The sequence below is a fragment of the Mastomys coucha genome, unplaced genomic scaffold, assembly GCF_008632895.1.
Source record: "Mastomys coucha isolate ucsf_1 unplaced genomic scaffold, UCSF_Mcou_1 pScaffold3, whole genome shotgun sequence".
NCBI lineage: Eukaryota > Metazoa > Chordata > Mammalia > Rodentia > Muridae > Mastomys > Mastomys coucha.
In genome coordinates, this window is record NW_022196909.1 from 42,113,208 (window position 1) to 42,119,846 (window position 6,639).

General features: G+C 46.5%; 1 protein-coding gene across 4 annotated transcripts in view; it reads right to left on the reverse strand.

Annotated features, from left to right (window-relative positions):
- Adarb1 (adenosine deaminase RNA specific B1) overlaps nucleotides 1-6,639 on the reverse strand; it is a 124,799-nt gene that overhangs the window by 115,997 nt on the left and 2,163 nt on the right. Inside the window, exon 1 of one of the 4 annotated variants that reach the window (XM_031346573.1) lies at nucleotides 1,375-1,392. The exons of the other annotated variants lie outside the window; for them this stretch is intronic. The gene's annotated coding sequence lies outside the window, so the exon portion shown is untranslated. Of the gene's footprint in view, nucleotides 1-1,374; nucleotides 1,393-6,639 lie in introns of those variants that run through there. 4 annotated transcript variants of the gene reach the window in all.

Below are 6,639 nucleotides of genomic sequence, written 5' to 3' on the forward strand. Positions count from 1 at the left end.
AATAAATTTAAAACAGAAAGCCAGGCAGCGGTGGCACACGCCTTTAATCCCAGCACTTTGGAGGCAGAGGCAGGTGGATTTCTGAGTTTGAGACCAGCCTGGTCTACAGAGTGAGTTCCAGGACAGCCGGGGCTTTACAGAGAAACCCTGTCTCGAAAAAAACAAAAACAAAAACAAAAATTTAAAACAGAGAAAAACCACTGATAGTTAACGGCTTCTGGGGCAGGGAATGACAAATTGTTTTTAAAGGGTGGGGCCCTAGTAGGCCAACCAGACTCCAGTGAATGGCCCCATAACTACCAATATATGATCAGTGCAAACTGGACTCACTGGATTATTTAAAGGGGAGCAAGAAGTTGGAAAGGATGGGGACAGACAGGAGTAGGAGGTGTCTGGGAGAAGCTAGAAGGAAGAGTCAGATGAATATGATCAAAACACTCATGAGACGGGCATGGTGCTTGTGCTGGCGAGTTTAATGTCAAGCTGACACAAACTGGAGTCCATCAGAGAGGAGGGAGCCTCGATTAAGAAATGCCTCCAAAAGATCTGGATGTAGGCAAACCTGTAGGGCATAGTCTTAATCAGTGATTGACAGCCATGGGAGGGGCCAGCCTTGGGCTGGTGGTCCTGGGTTCTATAAGAAAGTAGGCTGAACAAGTCATGGTGAGCAAGCCAGTCAGCAGCACTCCTCCATGGCCTCTGCATCAGCTCCTGCCTCCAGGTTCCTGACCTGTGTGAGTTCCTGTCCTGACTTCCTTCAACAATGAATAGCGATATGGAAGCATAAGCCAAATAAACCCTTTCCTCCCCAAGTTACTTATGGTCATGGCGTTTTATCATAGCAATAGTAACCCTAACTAGGACATGGTGCATGCCTTTAATTCCAGCACCCAGGAGGCTGAGGCTGCTGTATCTTAGTGAGTTCAAGATCAGCCTGACTATATAGTGAGATCCTGCCTCAAAAGGCAAAGAAACAAACAAAATACATGGGATTTCGAGGAAATATGTGTGATCTATATATTTTTAAGGGTGGAGGACAAACCAAGAAGGCTGACCAGACAGACCCTGCTGGGATTCCACCCATGCTATCAGAGAGGTACCTGTGCCACGAGCAGGCGATAGAGGCTACAAGACAGGGTTGGAGCTTCTGGACAGCTCATGGGAAGCTAAGGCGAGAACTCACCCACATGCTACAAAGTACCACAGGGTCAGTGTTTCTATGTGCAGTACCCTCCCAGAACCCACCAGGAACTTCTTCATAGGTTATGTGTCTGTGCGCTTCCAAATACCGTCAATAAGAAACTGTAAATGTGAATAAAGGAGTTACTCTCTGGGAGCCACTGTGAAGAGGGGTTGTGAAAAATCCTGACTTACCACTGGTCAGTCAGAAGTTCCAGAGGTCCAGACCGAGGAAAAAAGCCTGGAGAGGAGACCATCTTAAGGACAGAGTCCTTACTTAGCCTAGGGGATCTACCGTCTCCAGGCATACTATCCAACTGGACTGAATCAAAGGACACCGCTGGTGTCTGCTGCTGAACTGATCGCGTGCACAGTGAAATCCTGCCCCCCTCTGAGGATGCTGTCATGAGGGGTTAGCAGGGAAAGCTGAGTCTGAGTCAGTGTTTTCTGCTTCATCTCTCCTCTTCCTGAATCCAGTCCTGTACCCTCTGTCTTCTGTCTTTGCCCACCTCTACAATTCTGACCCCGCATTATGTGAAAGCTTTGCCCCTGATTTAAAAACCTGCCCTGCCTGAACCACCTGTCCCTACATGTCTATCCATCCAGCCCCACCTTCAAATCTCCAACTAGACAATCATAAGGCTCCTTCTGCTAAGGCAAGGTATGCCATCAACCTAATGGGAGCTTTGTTAAACACGAAGAGCATGACTGTGTCAGCATTCCCCACGTCGCCTTCCTCTGGGGCTGGGGGACATTCCGTATGGACGACGGCATCCCCTCTAGAGCTTTCAGATGTCGGGTTTGCTCTTCAGGGCTACATCTGATAAATTAGGCTGTTAACGCTCCTCCCACTGAGGACACTTAGAGAAGGCCACAAAGCATGTTCGCTTGTAAAAAAAAAAAAAAAAAAAAAAAAATTCTAAGTTCTATACCATTCTTCTTAATCCAGGCAGCAAGTCTTCCGAATACATTTGAGTGAACCGAATGCAGTAGTGACCTCTCTGCTGGGATGGAACATCCTCTCTCCTTCAGCCCCTGTCACCTTTTCAAGGCCTTGCTTTCATTCCAACCAGGTCAAGAACATATCCATCACTATCCAAAGCAAGATGCACAGGAGCCTAGCGCCCAGGTTGAGTTTCATGAGTCTGCTCTTTCTAAAGAAAGATTCCTTTAGAGAGTCATCCACCTTTAGTGTCCCAAATGCCCCTTCTCCCCACTGCTCGAAAACCCACTGAAGTCACTGATGGCCTGCCTCTCATCAAATCCAAGGAAATATTTTCCAGACCCGCCTCTAAAGACTGAGAAACACCGGGTCATTCATGTCCTAGACTCCGGACCACTGGACTCTCCTGCTTGCCTTCTTTAGCAGCGTAGTCCGGCACCCCCTCCCCTGTGGACTCCTTGCCAAGAGTCCCGACCAGTACCTCTCTCTGTTCTTCTGCATCCATAGTCCAGCCTACGAAATGAAACGGCAGCTATCCTCGAAAAGACACCTAAATTTGCATATCTGGCCCAACCTTTTCCTGAGCCTGACCTTGAATTTTCCTTTCTATCCAAATCTCTATTCGGATGACTAATCATAAAAATAAGCAAAGCAAACTGTCTTAAGTACTGCTAGTCGGGAACTATTCTAAGCCCTCTATATTAGCTCTGTGTATCGACTTAACGCCCATTTGTAACTATCTTTCTTTTTTTTTTTTTGTAGTTCTTGTTGTTTTTGAGACAGGATCTCACAGTGTACTCCTCTCAGGCCCAGAGCTGCCTTCCTCATTCTGGAATTGAAGGCATATACCACCATAGCTACACAAGACACAAATTCTATTCTCCTTGAACTAAGGATAAAAAAACTGAAATACAGAAAAACTACAGAGCTAAGTGTTTACCACCACCCCCAGGCAACCTTGCGGTATGATTACTGAGCAAGGTCTCAGGATTGATTTTCTAGATCTGGAGTCCTAATCCCTACCCTAAACACACAACCTTCCCCAGCCTCCCTACTCCACCAATATGGCACTACCCCACGCTAAAAGTCAGAAGATTCAGCTCCCAGCATGCTGTGCTGTATTACTTCAGTATCCTTTTTTCATGAAAGCTCAAAAGCATCCTGATAGTCTACGCTCCAAGTCGGTCCTTTCAGTGAGTGTAAATGAACGCTAAGTGGTAAGAAAGGGTTGCCCTTCTCTAATTGGCACATCTTCCTCTGTCAGGTATATATGTGAAAAAAAAATGGTACACCTCACAGAGAAAGCATCTTACACAGCAATGAATCCACCTCTTCCCCTCTCCGGGGGCCCCAGTCTAATGATCAGGCTTCTAACTGGGCTTCCTCCCTGGTCTCCACCTGCGCTCCTGCCTGCGGTACTGGAGTGAGGGGCTGAGGGTAGCATGCTATAGAGAGGATCTGTCTGACTGTGACCTTGGACAAGCACCTCACAATTCCCTGCTTTGACAACCCCCATCTATGACGCAGAATGACAGTAATAGATTGTAGAGATGGTTCAGTGGGTAGAGGTGCAGGCACCCGGGACTGACAATCTGAGAAGCTGTCCTCTGACCTCTACATTGGCTACACTCCATATACATGTAATTAGATATCAATTAATAAATTAGATAAATTAGTAAGAAAAATGAACAGTAATACTGTTCACCTTTGGACTGTCGGCTGGTTGAACTGACAAACATAAAGTAACCTGGGACAGCCTCACACACGACAAGCTCCTGAAAACCCACAAGCCAGAATGATTCTTTTGAAAAGATAAACCCTATCACATCCTTCCCTGCCCTGTCCAAAACTCTCTAGAAGGGAAAGGGGGAGGGGGAGGAGAGCAGGCAGGCCAGCCCTCCTAAGACCTCCCATCATTCTAGGATTAAAATTTAAATCCCTCACCACAGCCTCTACACTCCAGCAAGAAGTAGCCCTCCCCATCTCTCCAGCCTCATTTCCTGCCTCTCTCCCCCCCCCCCCCCCCCCCCCCCCCCCCCCCCCCCCCCCCCCCTCCCTCCCTCCCTCCCGGCCACAAGGGCTCCCTGATGGTAATAACACATGTCAAGGCCTCTACCCCAGAGTCTCCTCTTCCTGGAAGGCTGCATCAGGCTGTACCCCACACTCCTTGGTCACCTATTCGGTCTGCTTCCACCTAGCCTTTCTTCCTTAGCCCTTCAAGGTACACAGACATTAGTGTCTCTTTGCTCATCCTGCCACTGTTCCCGGAATGAGAACCTCAGGTGGGCGGAACCTCATCAGATTCACCAGGACAGAACCTGGAACACAAGTACCACTGAGAAAGAAAACAGCATCGGGTTTGAAGACCGCTGCTCTAGAGCTACTTTCGTTCTCTTCCCACTTCGCCAGAACTCAACCTGTCACGCCTGAAACCAACGTCACTGGCATAGGTGTTCCTAGAGCGCCACATAAGTAAAAACACTGGGAAGAACAGTAGGCCGTATTATCAAATTGTTTAAAAGTAACAATGACTTGATAATCAATGGTCCTAACTGCGATGGAAAGCATGGTAAATCTCTCTGCATCTTCTTCATCCATGCTCCAAACAAAGGGCCTACCTCCAGAAAGACACACACTAAGGAATACAGAATCTTAATTAATCTAGTGCAACAGTTCTCAACCTGTCAGTCATGACTCCTTTGGGGGGTAAATCCCTTCATGGGGGTTGGATATTAGATAGTCTGTGTATCATCCATCTGCATTATGATTCATAACAGAAGCAAAATTAAAGTTATGACGTAGCCATGGGACTAATCTTATAGCTGGAGGTCACCTCAACATGAGGAACTATATTAAAGGGTCACAGCTTTAGGAAGGTTGAGCACCACTGATTTAGTGAATAATTTTTTAGCAAAATTATTACTAGTTACTTGTCCTACCTTCATACACTAGGGACATATTAAATAAAAGGTTTTTGGGCATAACCATTTCCCTCGCGGCAAACTGTAGGCTTGGAAATTTGCATGTTAGAAAGTGACACAGAAAACTGACTCGCTCCAAGCCTCCAGACTAAGCTTGCGCACTTCCTGAATTGACTGCCTAACTTCACTGACTACAATCTCCAGGCGTTGCTTCTAGAGACCCTCCTAGCTATTTAAACAATATTCTCCAGTCCTGTGTATTTACATGGCTTAATCACAGCACTCAAGGCACTAAAGTCCAGTTCTTAAATACAACTTACTGATAAAGGAATTCTGGATTAAAACTTACGAGCAGGTCTTCCTTGCGCCCTTGAATAAATAAGAAGCCTGCTGTCACACTGTTAAGGGAGACTTCAAAACACCGTATTTTAAAAGCTGAGCCTGGTGGCACGGGTCCATAATTCCAGATACTGGGGAGCCTAGGACAGGAGGACTGAAAATTTGAGGCCTTCCTGGGCTGCATACAGAGTGAGTTCAAGGCCAGCCTGGGCAGCTTGATGAGACCATTCCTCAAGGCTGAGATCCACTTCAGTAGGAAAGCACTTGCCTTGTATGTCCTAGGCTCTTGGTTCACCCAAAGCACCAGGAAAAAAAAAAACTGTATTAAAATAGACCATAACTACACACACACACCCCACTACTGAGACAATATACAATCCATACATAGTAACATCTGTAGATAACTGGCCAATAGGCGCAAAGAATGACGCTGGGTCTTGCTTGCCTTCCTGAAGGTATTATGCACATAACTTACGTTTTTAAACCTACAAGCAGAAGTTTTACACTTCTGCAAATATAATTTTATCTTTAAACACTGATGCTATTAAAGTGATTAAGAAGGCAAACTGTCAGTAGGTTCTCGTGCTGTGCTGTAGAGTTCAGTGCTGTTAACTCCAGAGGGAAGGTCTAACACGTGACCAGGTAGAGACTGTTCATTCACTGGACAAGATAGGTTTAAAGGATTTGTTACTCCAAAACTTCCAAAGCAGTTTCAATGCTTTGCAGCACATGAACTTACAAAGAAGTGAATCTGCCTATGAGCCAAGATGTGTTTTCCGGATGCTGTTATTTCTTAGTAGCTAATCTTCCTGCCTGGGCCTACCAGCCATGACTGAATGGACACATCATGGAAGACACACACCATCAGTTTCTCTCTTCAACACTGTCCTTGCAGAAAGGCCTCCTTTGCTCCTTCCAACTGGAGCGTCCCAGCTGACGTAGAAGTCACTGACTGTGCCCAATTTCTGAAACCCCTTGACATCTAACAGGCATGGAGAATGCATTCCTTTCAAAGCCTGTGAATTCCACCTCTCCACCACTGTGGGATCACAGCACCGAGCCCAGTGTGTCTCATCCAACATTTATCAAGCTCCTGTTGTGGGAACCCATGCTGTGAATCTGCCCCTTGGAGGATCCTGTACCAAGGGACCATTAATTCTCTCATTCCAAAAGGAGCTGTACCAACCAACCTTCTGCCTCCCTTTTCTTCTCTCTTTCCCTCCAGGGAACTGTCTCAAGGAAAAACCGGTAAAGAGT